At 44.6% G+C, this 21,751-nt stretch overlaps 1 protein-coding gene, 1 non-coding gene and 1 pseudogene across 2 annotated transcripts in view; all 3 read right to left on the bottom strand.

Moving 5' to 3' along the window:
- LOC129136527 (neuroblastoma breakpoint family member 15-like) overlaps nt 1–21,586 on the bottom strand; it is a 49,589-nt gene extending 28,003 nt beyond the window's left edge. The window contains exons 1-4 of the mRNA XM_063804772.1: nt 19,368–21,586; nt 8,839–8,919; nt 8,469–8,760; nt 6,955–7,060 (exon numbers count right to left, since the gene is read on the bottom strand). The gene's annotated coding sequence lies outside the window, so the exon portion shown is untranslated. The remainder of the gene's footprint in view (nt 1–6,954; nt 7,061–8,468; nt 8,761–8,838; nt 8,920–19,367) is intronic.
- LOC112207878 (U1 spliceosomal RNA) lies at nt 2,933–3,096 on the bottom strand. The gene has a single exon (XR_002942303.1). It is a non-coding gene; the product is annotated as a U1 spliceosomal RNA (small nuclear RNA).
- LOC129138458 (U1 spliceosomal RNA) lies at nt 19,113–19,249 on the bottom strand (annotated as a pseudogene).
- Nucleotides 21,587–21,751: the final 165 nt, after the last annotated feature.

Raw genomic sequence — 21,751 nt, forward strand, 5'->3', positions numbered from 1 at the left:
CAGGCTGGAGGGCAGTGGCACAATCATAGTTCACTGCAGCCTGAGATTACAGTCATGCATTATCATGCCCGGCCAACGTTGAAAAATTAGCTAATACTTAAAAATTTGTAGAGACGGGGGTTTCACTATGTTGCCCAGGCTGGTCTCCAACTCTTAAAGTGCTGGGACTGTAGCTATGAGCCACCATACCTGGCTTAATTTTCTTATTTTAATTTTATATAAGTGATTATTATTGTTCCTAAGATAATTGGGGCAGTGACTCCTTTACAATTTTAGAGATCTAATATGTCTATTCACTTCACTGAAAGAGTATGCCAATTTGTTTCATGAGAAAATATCCTATATTTAAAAAGCAGGAAAATTCCTTCCACCAAACTAGGGTGCATTCTAAAGAAACGAATTGTGCTAAGTAACATCTCTTAAAGTGAAAACAGAGGCAATGGTATCTATTAACAATGTTTATCAGTGAAGGAAATAAACTGAAAAGATGAACATCATTAGATCCTTGGAGGGCCTTCATTGCTGAAAATCTCAGTAATATTGTGATACCCTTTTGAGTCCGGCACGGCATTCTCTTTCCAGGGCATGTAACAGTGGGTGAATAATTTCTTTTCATTCATTTCCATTAAGGGCTGAACTTCCTTAATGTTCTGGAGATTATTAAATTTGATTTGTAGAGTTGTGAAAAGTACTCATATTGCTGATTCCATTGCTTATATGTGATCATATAAATCTTTTCTCTTTTTGTAGTGTGGTTTAAACTTAATCCTTAAAGGACATGTATTTGAATTTTTCAGCTGGTTAGAAACCTGAATATACCAATCAAAGAAAACTGCTCCTTACATGCTACAGATTTAGTTTTCTTCCTGTACTAAGATGTCTTTTAGATACAGTAAATTCGTTAAAGCCAAGAGCCCCTAGGAAACGAAGTTGGGTGGGAGGGGGAACATTGAGTAGTAAGATCACTCTTGTAACAGAGATGCCACTCTTGCAGATATTGACAACAATTGGGCCTATAAAATTTTTACCAAACATTGGAAAGACAAGATCTGAACAACTTATCATTGCTGCAGTCTCAAATATCAGGAAATACCATTATTCTCAGGACAATAAATAGACAATAAAGAAGACTCACAGACCAGATTAGCTGTCATGTATCACCAAACAGGGACTGGATCCTTGTCAACACGACCCAACAGAGATTGTCCCCAGAAATTCACTTCATAACCTCAAAACCAAAAACCCACACTGATGGCAAAAAATAATGATGCAAAGAATGAGAGAGAAAGAGAGAGAGAGAGAGAGAGAGAGACCTGTCCTATAGCCATACTCAGTGGGTAAAAGCCAAAGAGCTCAATTTCTGCTCATGATACTTAATAGAACATAGGGAACATGAGCCAATAGCTCAATGGGTTCAGATCTGCACCAAGTGCCTGTTGGACGCAGGATTCTACTGTCTCCAATAATATGTCTCAGATGCACTAATTTTTTTTCTTTTTTTGAGACAGAGTCTTACTCTGTTGCCCAGGCTGCGGTGCAATGGCGTGATCTCGGCTCACAGTAACCTCCACCTCCCGGGTTCAAGTGATTCTCCTCCCTCAGCCTCCCGAGTAGTTGGGATTACAGACACACACCACTGCGCCTGGCAATAATAATAATAATAGTAACTATTATTATTATTATTATTATTATTATTGTGCGTGTGTATGTATTTTTAGTAGAGACGGAGTTTTGCCATGTTGGTCAGGCTGGTCTTGAACTCCTGACCTCAGTTGATCAAAAGTAGGTGAGGTCAGAAAACATACCCTGGGAGAGGCTGGCACAATGTCCAGAACCGCCATCTCTAGGCCTGGGGTTTTCCTCTGTAGTGGAATACTAGTATTCATGTAGTGCAGGGACAAAACCAATTAGATAGTTCTGGGAGTTAGAAAGAGATGATTTTCAGTGCTATTTGAGAAGGGGTATTAAGGAAGTTGCCAGGGCACTGACGCGTGTCAGGTGTAAACCTCAGGTTGAGAGAGAGCTAAGTATTTTCTGTCCATGAAGGTGATAAGCGAGGGCCTGAAGAAAGAGGGACTGGGGAGCACACTGGCCCCAGAAATAGGAAAGGGCTTCTTGGGGGTGGGAAGGATGGGTCAGGGTGCTATCTAGAAAGTTGCCTGGCAGTGGATGTAGGATGTGGGAGTGAGACATCGAACATGAAGCAGTCGCTTAAAGTCTGAAGAAAGACTAGATATATAAACGGCAGGAGATAGTAGGGAAACTGGACCGGCTCCTCATAAAACTTCCCGCCTTCTATCTCAGGGAGGATCGCAGGGCATTTCCGCCAAGACAGGTGAGACTGCGGTTCTGACCTGCGGGCCTCCATGAACATGCGCGAGGGCACCTGGGGGCCGGCAGAGCCGTTCCCCTACGCAAAGTAAGCGTGTTATGTCTACAACCCAACGGGGACACTGAGAGCCCCAAAGGCCCTGCTTTCTTCCCAGAGAACAGCGCCCATCTGCGTAGTTTCTACCTGGCTCTATGAGGTGAGAACACATTGCCCGCTAGCACAGAAATCCTACAAACTCCTGTGGGGGCTGCGCTTGGAAGCAGAGGCTGTGTAAGAAGTGACTGGGGGGTAGGGCAAAACACGAAGATTTTCACACAGGGTGAGAACCCAAGAGACTGGAGACCACGGACCAATCCCTGCAAAAAGCAGCCAGGGTAGAAAGGGAAGAGCTGAGCGGCCTTCACGATAGCTAATTTGTGTTACAAAGCCGATACGGCGGATGCTCGCTTTTTCTCCTATGGCGTGCAGGCGATATGTTACTTCCTATTCCCCAGCCCTCCACTGCAGGATTAACACCTAAGACGCCAACCAAGACACAAACCAATACAAAAAAAGGATATCATCCTTGGCGTACAGTCTATCTTTGAAACCACAGAAAGTCAGGGGAAAGCGCGAACGCAGTCCCCCACTACCACAAATTATGCAGTCGAGTTTCCCACATTTGGGGAAATCGCAGGGGTCAGCACATCCGGAGTGCAATGGATAAGCCTCGCCCTGGGAAAACCACCTTCGTGATCATGGTATCTCCCCTGCCAGGTAAGTATGAGATCCTCTGCCTCTGCCCCGACACAGCCTCATACGCCTCACTCTTTACACACACGGTCACTTGCCCCGCGCACTCCCGAGCCCTTTCCAGCCCTGACACACAGCTGGGATTCTCACTTCCGATCAGCGGTCCTGAACCCGCTCCCAGGGCACGGGAACTCCTTCGTGACGAAGCAGCAAGTGGCGAAGCAGCAGCCTCTGCGCTGCCTCATCTACATAGAAGTCGCCCTGTCCGTGATGTCACCGACAGTGCCTTGCCCAGTCCCCGTCTGCCTTTCTGCCACTCAACCGACCAATCTGCTGCCAGAGCCGCCAAGGGGAAGTGACGTCTGCCTCTCCCTTTTTCCCTCCCGCCCCTGCGTCTGTTCTCTCCCAAAGAAGCTGGTCCTTAGCCTGGTCTCAGCTATTCTGTTAGCTTGATCTCCTACCATCTGAGAGTGGGCTTCCTTCAAACAACCAAATTTCCAGGTATTTCTAAACTGCCCTTCCCCTACACCATTCTTTGGTTCAGTATTTCAAGACCCCTAAGAGAAATGGTACATTTACATGTAAGCACAGGATAGTGAAGTATTTACAACAAGTGCTTTGGAGCCAGCAAATATGAATCAGAATCCAGCTTTCCTTTCCTACATACATGACATTGGGCAGCTAATTTCTAAGATTTTACTTCTTTATCGGTGAAAGTGGAGTACTAGTACTTGCTCTGTGCAACTGTGATGGTTGTTACATGAGGTAGCATCTAGAAACAGCTTGCACATTGCCAGACACCCAGTGGAAGGTCAATGAATGACTATTTGAGGACTAACTATTACAGAAATGTTTACTCTTCTGAGTCCTGATTTCTAGTCTCCTGGACTAAATAGGTTCACTGTTTTCCTCCCGGTTCAGTTTCCAGACACATCACAGAATTATAAGAATATTAAAAACGCAGGCTTATACCTACACAGGATTTTCTATAACCCTCTTTCTGCTTTGAGCTCCTAAAGCTATTTCATAGAAAAATGACCTTATTTTTAAATAGAGGGGGCAGTTGAAAATCAGTGAACGGGCCTACCCCCTAATGATTTTTTTCTCAGACATAATTATAATAATTAGCATTATAAAGTGCTAATTATCTTTGGACACAGAGGACCTGCACACCAGAGACAGAGGTCCGCATTAAGTAAAGTGGATTTCACTTTCTTCAGTTGTGAGATTTCTCTTTTTTCTTCTTTGTAATGATGCAAAGATATATCCTCCACCAAGCCTCATTTAAAAACTTTTTCCAGTTAAGGAAACTATCTCTTGGCCATCCACAGCCAGACTCCATATTGAGATTATGGATATTCAAAGAAATTGTCTTTCCTTTGTATATTGTCATAACTTTTTGTGAAATGTTCGTTTTATAGTTCCAGGCCAGCACCTAGAACCTGGCTAGAATAAAAAACTGCAGAAATCATGAGTTTCTTGTTTGGATGAAAGAGCACACCTATTAACAAATGATAGACGGCTATCCTACTGTGAGTCCTGAAAACTGGTGGTGTGATTGTTGAATGGGTTAGGGGTATAGCAGAGAAACTCAGTGTGGGGTACATACAATTTCAGCTTGAATCACACTTAACAGATCCTCTGTTCCAACCATTTAAATTTACAAAGAAGAAACTAAGGCACAGAACTACTTGAGAAGAGAAGCAGAATTGAAAACTAGAGCTCCTGATTGTTCTCAAAATAATTTTTATCATACTGCATCGGGTTCTAAGTGAGAGGGCTTCTTATTTAGTAATGCCAAGGTCATGTGTTAACATGTAAAAAAAAAATTAGACGAGGAATGGGGCATTGGTGTAAGATTATACAGAGTGTAAAGTTGGGCTTTCTCTTATCATCTGTTGTCAACAACAGGATGATTGTTACTGTTACCCACTCCTTACCATCATTAACACAGAGACGTTGGATATTGAGGAGAGACTTTAAAACAGAATATTAGTAATGCAGAGCTATAAAGAGCCACGATCATATTAATACAATCCTCCATACACATAGTGACCTGTCTGCAGCTCCAGCCTAGAGAAACCCAGTTATTCACTTGTAGGGGGCAGCCCCATTATCAGAAAGCGCTGTTCAATTGGAAGTGCTCATCTGTGTTAGGTCAAAAACGACTTCCTCTAAATATCCATTCTGTGTATTGAAGTACAAATGAGTCCCACTTAAGAAAAAACAAAACAAACCAACTTCCAATGATTTAAAAATACTAACGTGACCCTCTTACGTTTACCTAAATCTAGTGTTTCTCAAACATCAGCTGTATCAGAATCCCTGAAGGACTTGTTAAAACAAACTGCTGGTCTCTACTCTGAGCTTCTGATTCATTAAATGTGGGATGGTACCTGAGAATCTGCATTTCTAACACGTTCCCAGGTGACGCTGATGCTGTTGCTCTGAGAACCACTTTGAGATCCACATCTCTAAGCTAATCAGTCTGACCATCACACCTTACAAGACATACTTTCCTAATCTGACACCCTTCTATTTGTCTTTTTTTTGAATGCTTTAGAAATTTAGCTGTTATCTTTTTTATGTATTTTACATTTGTTACAGCTTTCCTTGGTGGACATATATGACTTTTCTACTTGAAAATAAACACGTTTTTCTTTAAAATATCATTAAATAAGAGTGTAATTAGTGATATAAAGCAAGATGACTAAAAAGAATCTCTCATTATTATGTTTGCACAGCCTATATACAAATTATTTGAACTAGAAAGGATTTGCTAAGTAAATTATTTCTATTTCCATCACTTCATAGTGAATATTATGGTGATTAGGGGAAAAAATAAGCTTTCTTTTTTCTTTTGAGATGGAGTCTCACTCTGTCACCCAGGCTGGAGTGCAGTGGCGCGATGTCGGCTCACTCTGTCACCCAGGCTGGAGTGCAGTGGCGCCATCTCGGATCACTAAGCCATCTCGGCCTCCCCAGCTCAAGCGATTCTACTGCCTCAGCCTCCCAAGTAGCTGGAATTACAGGTGTCCGCCACCATGCCCAGCTAATTTTTGTATTTTTAGTGGAGATCACCATGTTGGCCAGGCTGGTCTCGAACTCCCCACCTCCAGTGATCCGCCTGTCTTGGCCTCCCAATGTGCTGCGATTACAGGCATGAGCCACCACGCCCAGCTGAAAGCAGCTTTTCTGATAGTAACTTTGTTTTCCCATTCTGGAGTTTATGGCAGTATGAAAAAGACTGAATTTATAAGCAGAAGATCTGTTTTTGAAATCCGGGGACCTGTATTTCACAATGGCTTTGATGTGTTTTGATTGTGCACCTTTAGACAACTTATCAGTTTCCTCATTTTTATACAACAATAAAATAGTAACAGCTACCCATTAAATTCTGTACAGAAGCTAGGGACAGACGCAGTAACACTTGCATATCTATAAAGGCTTTGTAAATGTGGGTATGATATCTAATGTTTATGCACATGCTGTTTGATTATTTTCATTTGGAATTCCACTCCATTAAAGGAAAAGTAACATACGAATTCAGATTCTTGTAAGTCTTCAGGCATAAGGCCTCCATTGACTAAGTACATTGCCTACATAATTTCTCCTAACCCAAATGAATCTCCGGTTAAACCAAGCTGGTGGTTATGTACTGTCTCCAGAGGATGCCAAGCATGAAGTCCTTGAGTATATTCATCTTGGATCCTCTGATTGGACAACTGCGGTATTGAGACTTCAAGTTCCCCCTTGAAGGCCGCAGACGGTACCTGTAATTTTACTCAAGTTTTAAATGTACGCTCTTTGTTAAGAAAGAGTGACAATGATTTGATTTATTTTCCGTGACTGGGGTTAGGCATGGGGGAGACTCTAGGAATGTGACTTACCAGTGAGGTTCTAGTTTTGTAAATCACAGGACAAGTTTTGTTAGGCAAATGTTGGACTATAGGGCTGAGGTTGTTTTCCACCACAACATATAGACTTCTACTAGCCCTTGAAGGAAAAAACACGAGAAAATCAGTTGGGTCAGCTGAGTATTCCTTTATGAGTATGGAACAGACTTACATAACAATTCTGCAGGTAATGGCTCTGGAAAGGTCAACCACTTAGTTTTGGACAACTCTTTTCTATTCTGTATAACCACTTTTTCACCAAAATGATACTAAATAAATATGCTATAGGAAGCTATATTTTGACATGACTGTTTTAGGCAAAGATACACTCACTAACTTACTCCACAAGAGTTTCTAATCAGAGAATATCATATGGATCTATTTGAATTGCTCCCATGCTTGGCTGAGCCCAAAATAATTTACTGTGCGTATGTACACCAAGTGAGAAGGTTGAGGAGGTGTCGCTTGTACATCTCTTTATTCTTTCTTTTTTTTAATGTGTGTGCTATTTTCATGTGTTTTCAAAGGCTCTCTTGCTTAGCTTTTATTTTGCCATTAAAGATTTTTTTCTGTGCTATAACTGTATTTTTAAGTCTGGTTTGAGTTCAAGAAATCCACAAATTCACAAAAGATTAAGAATAATTTGTGAATAAAATGATGCAGAAATAAAAAATGCATTTTCCAAATAACTCCCTTGCAGTCCTTCTCTCCCAACTACCACTTTCTATTAAGTTTCTTCTTCCTACTCTGTGAAGTGCCATGAGCTTTCAATTCATTGTATTTTAAGTATAAGCTATACTTACTAACCTTCACATTATTCTTTGCTACTTAAATAAGCTTGCTTTCATAATTCAATTGATGTATTGTTTAACTGATATTTTTAATTGGTATATTTTGATATATATAGATAATTGATAGCTATATTTTGAGTATGGAGGGTTGGAAGGAATCCTTTCATAATTTTTCTACTTAAAAGAAATCTTTTTTCATTTAACAGCTTTTCCCATGGGGATAGAGTTTTCATGAATAAATCAAAGTCATTAAATGAGGTATATGGTACATCTTTTAAGAGTCACAGAAAGAAGCAACAACAATTTACCCAGGCAGAGGGTATAAGTTTAGACCTTGGTTGCCTGATTTGTGGGACAAGTTCTTTAATTTTTTTTCTTTATATTTTGACTTTTTTTTGGACTCTCTCCTCCCCTTCCAGTCTCCAGGTCAAATACTTGACACCTGAATGATGTTCAATTATTTAAAAGATGGATTGGCCAGCTCAGCTCCTATCTCAGACAGACTGTCTTTAAATGTATTTTCAACATGTCTTCAGACAGTTATTTTTCCTCTGTTCAATTTTGTTCATCTTCTTACTTAACCGTTCAAGTGCTACTATTTCCTTTTTAAATGTAGTATTGAGAAGTGCAAACATTATTGGAAAAGAGAGTCTCACTAGCATAATTGTGCATTATCTTCCTCTTATATTGCTGGCCTCCCTGCACCCCCATGCCCACCTCCTCCTCGCGCCTCCATGCCGCTTCCCACCGCTCCAGCTCCTTGCAGCTGTGAGTCCAGTCACTGGTCACCTTTCGTATCTCCTCACTCAGAGCCTGGTTGGCCAAACCTGCCTGGTCCAGCTGTTCTCAGAGCATGGCATTCACCTGGGCCAGGCTGGCACTCCTGAATGGGGCACAGGGGATCAGTAGGCGCTCGCCCAGGGGGCCATGCCGCCAGCCCTGGCCCTCCCTGCTGCTCCTCCTCCAGCCAGATGAGGGCACTCTCCAGGTCTTGGCTGTGCTCTGTGTCCTGGGTGGGAGAGAAGTTAAAGCATCAGGCTGGGCAGGTGGAGGGCAGGGCCTGCCTCTTCCCCACCATGGCACCCACCCTCAGCTGCTGCTGCTCCAGCTCTCCGGATCTCTCCAACAGCTGCTCCAGCTCCGAGAACCTCTTCTTGTACTGGAGAATCTGGGGATTGGGAGCTGATGGTGAGCCCCAGGGGTGGGGGCAGAGCAAAGTGAACACGTGGGAGGGAAAGAGCAGGAATGGGTGGCCCTGACCTTGCCCTGCAGCCGCTGCACAAGCTGGGCCTGCCGCTGCTGGCCCTCCAGGTAGGCCTGCAGCTTGCGCCACTAGGAGGCCTGCTCCTCCTGCAGCTGCCTCCGCAACTCCACGCTCTGGGGTACCAGCCCCCTGGGCTCTTGCGTCTCCAGCTCACCAGATTCCAGCCACAGAGCCTGCTCCAGCTGCAGGGAAGGGCCCTGGGTGAGAGTCCTGGGCCTCCTGGGAAGGCAAGCTCAGGCCTCTGTAGGGGGTGGCAGGCTGGGCCCAGACCCACAATGCCTTGTAGGCTGATAGCCTGGCGCCCTGGGGAGCAGCACATGTGGGCAAGCCCAGGGGCAGTGCACGTGTGCATGGGGTGATGCAGCCATGCACGGGCACGCAGATGGGGCATGCATGGACACATGCAGGTGAGCCCACAAACCCAAACCATGCAGGCAAAGCTCAAAGGTGCACCTGGGGTCTACCTCAGGGGCCTCAGTACACTATGTGCCTCTCCTCCAGAACACTTAGCCCTGTCGTGGTTTCTGTTTATTACATGGATGCCTGTGTCTTCCCACCATGCCCCCACCCCAGTGTGAGCTCAGAAAGCCTGGATTTTTTGTTCCTCATTCTACCTTAGTACTATAATGGTGGCTGTGGAATGGCATGGCTCACGCTCAGTAAATATTTCTTGTGATGGTGAATTAATGGCATGAGCTCATGGGAATACATTCAAACAGAGGTGTCAATCCGCCTATGCATATCTGAGCTTAAAGATATGCACACACATAACACATACAGGCAACCTCAAACATCCCCAGGGGGACACGAAGGAACCCCCTCATATACACAGCATTAAGATTTGTAAGAGGTGCACACAGATGTTGCCCTATAAGGCGCCTGCATATTAATGCCCGCTTCTGGCTGGGTGCAGTGGCTCATGCCTGTAATCCCAGCACTTTGGGAGGTCAAGGCGGGTGGATCACTTGAAGTCAGGGGTTCGAGACCAGCCTGGCCAACATGATGAAATCCCGTCTCTACTAAAAATCGAAAAATTAGCCGGGTGTGGTGGCATGCACCTGTAATCCCAGTTACTCAGGAGGCTGAGGCAGGAGAATCACTTGAACCTAGGAGGCAGAGGTTGAAGTGAGCCGAGATCGCACCACTGCACTCCACCCTGGGCGACAGAGCAAGACTCCATCTTTTATTTATTTATTTATTTATTCATTTATTTGTCTCATGGGCTGAGCGAGGGGACCCCGGCTGGTGGAGGGACAGCTGCGCCCTGCAGGCCGCTGCATCCGGGCAGGCCCCGGCCTCTTGTCGTGCCCCCGGCCCGCGACAACCCGGGCAGGATGGGCAGCAGGACGCGGCGGGGCATCCGCGGAGCCCGTCGGGAACGCTCTCTTGGCCTCCGGTGCCGGGCAGTGGTGGGTGCGGCACCCACAGTGCCCACAGCGCCCCCAGCCCTGGGACGTGGCTCCAGCCCGCCCCCAGGCAGGCAGCCTCCGTCGCCGGGAGCACGTCGCCTGGGCAACATGGAGACACTTCAACTCTTCAAAAAACAAGACAACCACCACAACAACAAAAACAAGAACAGAAATTAGCCGGCTGCGGTGACTCGTGCCTCTGCTACTCCAGAGGCTGAGGTGGGAGGATCGATTCAACCAAGATGCCACCAGATACAGTGAGACTGTCTCTCAGAGAATAAGTCAAACAAACAAAAAAAGAGGCTGTGTAAGAGGTGACTCTGGGGACACTGGAAAAACACTAAGGTTTTCAAGTGGTGTTAAAAGCCACTAGGCCTTGGGGACCATTGAGCAATCTACAAAGCACGGAAGCCTAGATCCCTGAGCTCTGCCTGCCAAGTACCACCACAGCTAACATGGGAGACCTCCCCCACAGACACTGAAATTTGCCTCCCGAGGAAACAAGTGACTACAGACATCTGTCCCAGGACAGTAAACAAGAAAACAAGGTCTCACAAAAACAAAAACAGCTGACCACAGCATACAATCACTGAGACCGAGCCTGCGACTATAGGCGAAAAAAAAATGCTGTCCATTATTCATACCATGAAAGACCAGGGGAAAGTGCGAACGCAGTCCCCTACTACTGTTGTGGGAATCAGGAGAACAGAGAGACCAATGGGTGAAATAGGAGGATTTATTGACTGCACTGAGGCCCAGCAGATTAAAATCCAAAGGCTGAGCCCCGAACAAAGACAGGGCTTGACTTTATAGACACTTCTGAAAGGGGGTTGGCTAGTTTGAATTGCGTGGCGGGAATTTGATGGCATGAAACTCGGGGGCAGGCAAGAGGGCTTATAGAAGCAGAACAAAGGCAGCTAATCAAACTGTCACAGGTCTTGCAATGCAAGTATGGCTGGTGACCTTGCAGCTGCACTGAAGGGAAATCAGGAACTTAACAAAACTTGAATAATTCGAAATGGAAAGGGGGAAAGAGAAGGTAGTAAAGGCATTTGTTGTTTTTTCCTCTTATCTTTGCTAGGGGCTGACTGTGTTGAGAGAGTCTCCGGAACTCATACTTCGGGGCTCTGACTTTTCAGATCGTGTTACCGAGGATCTGCTAGGGCTCTATGTATGGCAGGTCTTGGAGTCAGCCAAGTACAGGAAAGCTTGTCTTTTCCTTTTAACTTCTGCCTTATTACTACAACTTGTGCAGCACACCATGCCTGGTTTTCATCAGCAATGTTTCCTGAGGTTACAGAAAGATTTCTAATCCTGGGAGGAAACACTCCCTTGAAGCAAAAGTGTTCTCCCCTCAAAAATGCAAGGAGCTATCTTCTTGATAGCCAGGCAGATAATTCTCAGGTTTTGCCCCACAGAATCTCTATCTAAAGTAGAGCAGCAGTCATGCCTAGTGAAAAGTTTGAGGGAACTCACCCAATGTTGGGTTTCTTCAGAGCCATATATATAGATATAACCAAATATCCTAAAAGACACTGCCCTTCATCATTCCATGCTGTTAGACATTTACAGGACCATGGATGGTGATCTCCTCCAGACAAAAATAAATGCTGGTGCAGAACAGGTAAGTGTATTATAATTTGAGTACATCAGCTTTTGGGCATTTTAAACCATGGGTCAGACATGTTAGAGCAAGAGGCCAGGTTGATAGCAAGAGGGAGTGTTTTTCTTTTAATTTGCCAATAGCAAAGTGATGTTTGCCATTGTCATTTCAGAGTGAGGTGGCAATTTGTTGTTGTCTGGTTTTGTGGGTTTTTGTTTGTTTGTTTGTTTGTTTGTTTGTTTGTTTTTGAGACAAGGTCTCACTGTCACCCAGGCTGGAGTGCAGTGGCATGATCAGGGTTTACTCCTGCCTTGACCTCATGAATTCAAGCAAACCTCCTTACTAATCCTCCCGAGTAGCTGGGACTACAGGCACGTGACCCCACACCCTGGGGTGTGAACTGGGATTTGATGTTTTCAGTTGGCTCTCTAATGGAATAGGTTCCCTTACTCTTCTAGAATCAGATTGTCTTCATGATTATCATTCTTGTGTGCATTATATTTCTACTACCCTGCTGGGTTTTTTTCTATTTTTCTTTTTTCTTTTTATTTTTTTCTTTGTGAGACAGAGTCTCGCTCTGTCTCCCAGGCTGTATTGCAGTGGCAGGATCTCAGCTCACTGCAACCTCCACTTCCTGGGTTCAAGCAATTCTTTTGCTTCAGCCTCCTGAGTAGCCACCTGGCTAATTTTTGTATTTTTAGTGGAGACAGGGTTTCACCATGTTGGCAGGCTGGTCTCGAACTCCTGATCTCAAGTGATTCACCCGCCTCAGCCTCCCAAAGTGCTGGGATTACAGGCATGAACTACCACACCTGGCTCTCAAACCATTTTAGTTAAGCAAAGACAGATTTGTGTGGCTTTTTAGTACAATGCTGAATTATCCTCCAATCTATATTTTTAGGAAGGACCTGGGGAATGGCAACTTGGAGATATTTGGTGAAAATGTGAGCCTTTCATGTTCTGCTTCAGTCCCTTTTTGAAAATCCTTCCAATTTACCTTTTGCAACCAGTTAGTGGCCTTCCCTTCTTCACCAGCATGTGAATTAATTGATAAAGATCAGAATATTTGGGCTCAAAGCTTTCAACAGTTAAGTCAAATTTTCTGCCAAAGCCTACAGGATCTTGGAGCCTGCTTTAGAAACACAAGAGTGAAATGTATTTAAGTTTAGATCAGGGAAGTCCTTTATAATATTCTTAATTCACGTTTTGGTGAAGTGGTATACACAACGGTAGGCTCCCCTCTTCCTGTGGGTTTGGGTCTTACCTTGAAAGGGGCTGTCAGAACAGAAGTTTCAGGAAAGGGACCAGATCCCTGGGGACTTTCCTTAGGTGATGGTGATGGAAGAAGAGGCAAGGCAGGACAGGAAGGCTCAGGTAAGAAAGACTATGCAGGTGCAGGGGCAGGAGGAGAAGGAGCAGTTGGAGGTGAAAGAGACAAAGTCTCCTCAATATTTCTCAAATCAGAAAACATGGCAGTTTACCTCCTTCAGCTTACTTCCTCAATGGAGGCAATTTTCTCAGTTCTTTTAGAAATTTTAGAAATTTAGACATTTCTAGGTCTCATTGGAATTCAGTCTCCTATTTAATTTGTCTGGTTCGAAAACCAAATTTCTCTCTCTCTCTCTCTTTTTTTTTTTTTTTTTTTTTGTTGAGACAGGGTCACCCAGACTGGAGTGCAGTGCTGTGATCTCGGCTTACTGCACTCACCGCTTGCTGCATGACAGCCAGTAAGTCGAGGGTTGAGGTGTAGGGGCAGGGAAGGTGACTTTATTCCAGAGAGCCACCAAACTGAACAGATGGTGAACTAATATCCTAAAGAACCATCTTAAATTAATACGATTTTCAGGCTCCTTGTACGTTAGGGAAGGGAGGAAGAAGGAGGCGGTTGAGGTGAAGAGGTCTGACAATGACAGACATGGGCTGCAGTGGGAGCCCAAGGGGATGGTGAAAATCCTTCATCCTTTGTCAGGTCACACTGCTCTTATAAATCTTCAGCATAACACTGTTACTTGTGTATACAACCTCTCTATCTTCTCAGGAGTTAGTTTGGGGAAGGGATTATTATCATCTGTGCTTTAAAGTTAAACTGTAAGCTAAATCCCTCCCATAGATAGCTTGGCCTATGTGCAGAAATAAGAAAAAGCAGTTAGCCTGGAAGATGTCACCACAGGGTAGGAAGGGTTAGGAGCAAAATGCAGACAGTCATGCTAGGCCTCCTTTTCATTGCCATATATTTAATGTATTTGAACACATAATTTTAATTTTTTATACTTTATTTTTATTTATTTATTAGTTTTTTGAGACAGAGTCTCACTCTGTTGCCCCCCCAGGCTGGAGTGCAATGGCGTGATCTTGGCTCACTGCGACCTCTGCCTCCTGAGTTCAAGCGATTCTTCTGCCTCAGCCTTCTGAGAAGCTGGGATTACAGTAGCCCCCCACCATGCCCGGCTAATTTTTGTATTTTTAGTAGAGATAGGGTTTCACCATGTTGGCCAGGCTGGTCTCAAACTCCTGACCTCGGGCTCCCAAAGTGCTGGGACTACAGGCATGAGCCACCATGCCCAGCCTAACCAAGATTATTAAACCATTCTAATTTGTCAAAAGAGTCACACTGATTTTTAAAAAATAATATAATGGGCCAGGTGCAGTGGCTCATGCCTGTAACCCCAGCACTTTGGGAAGCCATAGCAGGAGGATCATAAGGTCAGGAGTTCAAGACAGCCTGACCAACATGGTGAAACCCCGTGTCTACTAAAAATACAAAAATCAGCCAGGTGTGGTGGTGTGTGCCTGTAATCCCAGCTACTCAGGAGGCTGAGACAGGAGAATTGCTTGAACCCGGGAAGCAGAGGTTGCAGTGAGCCGAGATTGCACCACTGCACTCTAGCTTAGGTGACAGAGTGAGACTACATCTCAAAATAAATAAATAAATAAATAAATAAATAAATAAATAAATAAAATAATAATGTAATGAACTTTTTCATGTCTTTATATAATAAATATTACATTATTTAAATTGTTGAAAAGCATCAAAGATTCCTCTCTGCTATCAATTTCATTTCATTTATTTTATTGTACCAAACTACCAGGACCATTAATTTAATCTACAGCTAAATCTATTATTTTTTCATGTTAGAAATTCAACAAGAAAATTTTTCCCTAATGAAACCTCACATTTCAAGCATAAGGAGCCTGGGCGAGTTGGCTCACACCTGTAATCCCAGCACTTTGGGAGGCCGAGACAGCTGCATCACTTGAGGTCAGGAGTCTGAGACTAGCCTGGCAAACATGATGAAACCCTGTCTCTACTAAAAATATAAAAATTAGCTGGGCGTGGTGGCGTGTGCCGGTAATCCCAGCTACTCTGGAGGCTGAGGCAGGGAAATAGCTTCAACGTGGGAGGCAGAGCTTGCAGTGAGCTGAGATGGCACCACTGCACTCTAGCCTGGGCTACAGAGCAAGACTCTGTCTCAAAAATAAATAAATAGATAAATAAGCATAAGTAGTAAAAAAATAACATAAATTAAAAAATAAGGCACAGGGTCTTGCTCTGTTATCCAGGCTAGAGTGCAGCGGGGCAATCATAGCTGACCAACTTGGAACTTCTGGGCTCAGGCAATCCTCCTGGCTCAGCTTGCCTTGTATTTTTTTAGAGATGATGTCTTGCCCTGTTCCCCAGGCTGGTCTCCAACCGCTGGGCTAAAGCAATCCTTCCGCCTCAGCCTGTTGAGTTGCTGGGAGTACAGGTGCAAGACATGCAGCCTAGCATTGTAGTAAAACAATTTTCAACAAATTCTTAATTTTCTTTCGTTTTTTTTTTTTTTTTGAGTTGGGAGTCTCATTCTGTCACTCAGGCTGGAGGGCAGTGGCACAATCATAGTTCCCTGCAGCCTGAGATTACAGTCATGCATTATCATGCCCGGCCAACGTTGAAAAATTAGCTAATACTTAAAAATTTGTAGAGACAACGCCTGTAATCCCAGCACTTTGGGAGGCCGAGGCGGGCGGATGACGAGGTCAGGAGATCGAGACCATCCTGGCTAACACGGTGAAACCCCGTCTCTACTAAAAATACAAAAAATTAGCCAGGCGTGGTAGCGGGCGCCTGTAGTCCCAGCTACTCGGGAGGCTGAGGCAGGAGAATGGCGTGAACCCGGGAGGCGGAGCTTGCAGTGAGCCGAGATCGCGCCACTGCACTCCAGCCTGGGCGACAGAGCGAGACTCCGTCTTAAAAAAAAAAAAAAAAAAAAAAAAAAAAAAAAAAAAAAAAAATTTGTAGAGACAGGGTTTTCACTGTGTTGCCCAGGCTGGTCTCCAACTCTTAAAGTGCTGGGACTGTAGCTATGAGCCACCATACCTGGCTTAATTTTCTTATTTTAATTTTATATAAGTGATTATTATTGTTCCTAAGATAATTGGGGCAGTGACTTCTTTACAATTGTAGAGATCTAATTTGTCTATTCACTTCACTGAAAGAGTATGCCAATTTGTTTCATGAGAAAATATCCTATATTTATAAAGCAGGAAAATTCCTTCCACCAAACTAGGGTGCATTCTAAAGAAACGAATTGTGCTAAGTAACATCACTTAAAGTGAAAACAGAGGCAATGGTATCTATTAACAATGTTTATCAGTGAAGGAAATAAACTGAAAAGATGAACATCATTAGATCCTTGGAGGGCCTTCATTGCTGAAAATCTCAGTAATATTGTGATACTCTTTTGAGTCTGGCAGGACATTCTCTTTCCAGGGCATGTAACAGTGGGTGAATAATTTCTTTTCATTCATTTCCATTAAGGGCTGAACTTCCTTAATGTTCTGGAGATTATTAAATTTGATTTGTAAATTGTGAAAAGGACTCATATTGCTGATTCCATTGCTTATATGTGATCATATAAATCTTTTCTCTTTTTGTAGTGTGGTTTAAACTTAATCCTTAAAGGGCATGTATTTGAATTTTTCAGCTGGTTAGAAACCTGAATATACCAATCAAAGAAAACTGCTCCTTACATGCTACAGATTCAGTTTTCTTCCTGTACTAAGATGTCTTTTAGATACAGTAAATTCGTTAAAGCCAAGAGCCCCTAGGAAACGAAGTTGGGTGGGAGGGGGGACATTGAGTAGTAAGATCACTCTTGTAACAGAGATGCCACTCTTGCAGATATTGACAACAATTGGGCCTATAAAATTTTTACCAAACATTGGAAAGACAAGATCTGAACAACTTATCATTGCTGCAGTCTCAAATATCAGGAAATACCATTATTCTCAGGACAATAAATAGACAATAAAGAAGACTCACAGACCAGATTAGCTGTCATGTATCACCAAACAGGGACTGGATCCTTGTCAACACGACCCAACAGAGATTGTCCCCAGAAATTCACTTCATAACCTCAAAACCAAAAACCCACACTGATGGCAAAAAATAATGATGCAAAGAATGAGAGAGAAAGAGAGAGAGAGAGAGAGAGAGAGAGAGACCTGTCCTATAGCCATACTCAGTGGGTAAAAGCCAAAGAGCTCAATTTCTGCTCATGATACTTAATAGAACATAGGGAACATGAGCCAATAGCTCAATGGGTTCAGATCTGCACCAAGTGCCTGTTGGACGCAGGATTCTACTGTCTCCAATAATATGTCTCAGATGCACTAATTTTTTTTCTTTTTTTGAGACAGAGTCTTACTCTGTTGCCCAGGCTGCGGTGCAATGGCGTGATCTCGGCTCACAGTAACCTCCACCTCCCGGGTTCAAGTGATTCTCCTCCCTCAGCCTCCCGAGTAGTTGGGATTACAGACACACACCACTGCGCCCGGCAATTATTATTATTATTATTATTATTATTATTGTGCGTGTGTATGTATTTTTAGTAGAGACGGAGTTTTGCCATGTTGGTCAGGCTGGTCTTGAACTCCTGACCTCAGTTGATCAAAAGTAGGTGAGGTCAGAAAACATACCCTGGGAGAGGCTGGCACAATGCCCAGAACCGCCATCTCTAGGCCTGGGGTTTTCCTCTGTAGTGGAATACTAGTATTCATGTAGTGCAGGGACAAAACCAATTAGATAGTTCTGGGAGTTAGAAAGAGATGATTTTCAGTGCTATTTGAGAAGGGGTATTAAGGAAGTTGCCAGGGCACTGACGCGTGTCAGGTGTAAACCTCAGGTTGAGAGAGAGCTAAGTATTTTCTGTCCATGAAGGTGATAAGCGAGGGCCTGAAGAAAGAGGGACTGGGGAGCACACTGGCCCCAGAAATAGGAAAGGGCTTCTTGGGGGTGGGAAGGATGGGTCAGGGTGCTATCTAGAAAGTTGCCTGGCAGTGGATGTAGGATGTGGGAGTGAGACATCAAACATGAAGCAGTCGCTTAAAGTCTGAAGAAAGACTAGATATATAAACGGCAGGAGATAGTAGGGAAACTGGACCGGCTCCTCACAAAACTTCCCGCCTTCTGTCTCAGGGAGGATCGCAGGGCATTTCCGCCAAGACAGGTGAGACTGCGGTTCTGACCTGCGGGCCTCCATGAATATGCGCGAGGGCACCTGGGGGCCGGCAGAGCCGTTCCCCTACGCAAAGTAAGCGTGTTATGTCTACAACCCAACGGGGACACTGAGAGCCCCAAAGGCCCTGCTTTCTTCCCAGAGAACAGCGCCCATCTGCGTAGTTTCTACCTGGCTCTATGAGGTGAGAACACATTCCCCGCTAGCACAGAAATCCTACAAACTCCTGTGGGGGCTGCGCTTGGAAGCAGAGGCTGTGTAAGAAGTGACTGGGGGGTAGGGCAAAACACGAAGATTTTCACACAGGGTGAGAACCCAAGAGACTGGAGACCACGGACCAATCCCTGCAAAAAGCAGCCAGGGTAGAAAGGGAAGAGCTGAGCGGCCTTCACGATAGCTAATTTGTGTTACAAAGCCGATACGGCGGATGCTCGCTTTTTCTCCTATGGCGTGCAGGTGATATGTTACTTCCTATTCCCCAGCCCTCCACTGCAGGATTAACACCTAAGACGCCAACCAAGACACAAACCAATACAAAAAAAGGATATCATCCTTGGCGTACAGTCTATCTTTGAAACCACAGAAAGTCAGGGGAAAGCGCGAACGCAGTCCCCCACTACCACAAATTATGCAGTCGAGTTTCCCACATCCGGAGTGCAATGGATAAGCCCCGCCCTGGGAAAACCACCTTCGTGATCATAGTATCTCCCCTGCCAGGTAAGTATGAGATCCTCTGCCTCTGCCCCGACACAGCCTCATACGCCTCACTCTTTACACACACGGTCACTTGCCCCGCGCACTCCCGAGCCCTTTCCAGCCCTGACACACAGCTGGGATTCTCACTTCCGATCAGCGGTCCTGAACCCGCTCCCAGGGCACGGGAACTCCTTCGTGACGAAGCAGCAAGTGGCGAAGCAGCAGCCTCTGCGCTGCCTCATCTACATAGAAGTCGCCCTGTCCGTGATGTCACCGACAGTGCCTTGCCCAGTCCCCGTCTGCCTTTCTGCCACTCAACCGACCAATCTGCTGCCAGAGCCGCCAAGGGGAAGTGACGTCTGCCTCTCCCTTTTTCCCTCCCGCCCCTGCGTCTGTTCTCTCCTAAAGAAGCTGGTCCTTAGCCTGTGTTAAGGAGCAACCTTTCGGTGGCCAGATGGAGCCGGGGCATCCTTCTTCAAATAATGGCTTTTAATTCGCAGACTAGAATGTTTCGGATTACAAAAGAAACCGGTTCTCTTCACATCCTTATCCTTGTGATGCAGCATTCCGCTTGCAATTGGAAGCCGTTTAATATCAGAGAGAAACCATATTTATGAAAGTAAAGAGGCTGCTCAGATGACTGCAAACCAGCCTTCCTTACTGGTTTTATCACTGGTAATGTTATAAAGACAGTTGTCCAGTTTCATGAATCTTGTAGGTTTTTTTTTGATGTTTTTTTTTTCAAAAATCCGTATTGTAGAAAACTATGCTGCCCCAGAAGAGATGATTGGACACTCTCAAGTGTGGTGCTGGACTTTGTCATCTCTTGCACAGCCATCTCCACACCTTAGTGCTTACCTCATGTTAGTTTTTTATATTCTGCAAAGACGAAACCAAAATAATCCAAATTTGACACAAATACCTGGGCTACATCTTATTTGAGATGTTTAACAAATGTCTGGATCATCTTTTCTTATATATTACGCAGGAAACACTGTGAAGTAAGCAAAGTTGGAATGCCCAAGTCAAAGACCATTTGAATATTTACAAGTAGATTTCAGACAGGAATACTACAGGGTGGTCACAGGATAACAAATTCTAGGCAGCAGATTTACATGACTTGAGGCTGTGGGCTGTTAAGACGCTGAAAAACCAGGGTGTGGACCAAGCTGGCTAAGACTGAGTGGACCCAACGTGGTACTGGATTTGATGGAGGTTTTACCTAGGCCCTCATTATATGCTCATTAACATACTAAATCACACACCCGCCAGTGCCATGACAGTTCTGAGACCAGTGTTTGATGTAAAAATGGCACCACAGTTCCAAGAAATCTCCACCTTTACCCAGGAATTTTCGTGAATATTCCAATTCTTGGTTAAAGAAACCCATCAAGATGAAACCCCAGAACCCATTATTCTCTCTCAGGTATGCCCAAGCTCCCCTTTCTTGAGTGTGTACTTTTTGCTTTGCAATAAAGCTCTTCTTTCACTATTTGCTGACTCATCTTTGACTTTGTTCTCACGATGGTGTCAACAGCCTGGACACCACGGCTGGGGTCGAGATCCCACCAGTGTCCAGGGACCTCCCCCAGCCCACCAGTATCAGATTCTATTCCATTGCTCAAATCACAAAACATCGAGTGGAGAGTTCTCCTTGGAGACCATAAAGTAAAGATTCTGTGGCATGGTGGCCAGTTAGGCCACTGGAAGGCATGGCAAAATATTGAAAATGAGGGATTAGGTGACAGTGTAGTAACTGCTGAATACTAAATACTTGATCCAGGCCCCATTCCCTGGAGATTGACAGGGAGACACATTGTCCAGGTAGTAGTGGAGAAATGTTTTCTGGGTATCTGACCAGCCTTTGTGGAAAGGACTGGCACCATCCTGCAGATGTAACCGCCTGATGGGTTCTTCCTGACCAATGTACACAAAAACTCAATTCATGGAGACCATGGCACTGCAGGAAAGAGTTTCATTGACACAGGCCAGCCACGACATGTGGGAGACAGAGTTATTACTCAAACCAATCTCACTGAAGGCTTGGAGGTAAGGGGTTTTTCAAAGATAGTTTGTTGGGGAGGGGGCTAGGGCTTGCGCGGTGCTGATTGTTGGGGATGAAATCACAGGGGCATGGAAAATGGCCCTCCTGCATGGAGTCAGCTTCTGGGTGGGGGCTAAGGAACTGGTTGATTTTTGGGCCAGATGGTGCCATCCAGCAGTCAGAAATGCCAAAGCCTGAAAAGACATCTCAAGAGGCCAATCTTAGGTTCTACAATAGTGATGTTCTTCACAGCAGTAATTGGGGAAGCTCCCAATCTTGTGACTTCTGGAATAATGGCTGGTAATTATTTAACGAGGCATACATCTTAGTAGAAATCAGGCCCCTTTCATCCTTCTAACTTGGTGGCCTTTCATTCATTTTACAGGGGTAATTTAGTTTTGGGGAAGGTTATCATTTAAAGCAGCCTTTTTGGCTGTCCTCAACCTTTTTGTCACCAGGGACTGGTTTCATGGAAGACAGTTTTTCC

The sequence above is a fragment of the Pan troglodytes genome, chromosome 1 (genome assembly GCF_028858775.2).
Source record: "Pan troglodytes isolate AG18354 chromosome 1, NHGRI_mPanTro3-v2.0_pri, whole genome shotgun sequence".
Lineage (NCBI taxonomy): Eukaryota > Metazoa > Chordata > Mammalia > Primates > Hominidae > Pan > Pan troglodytes.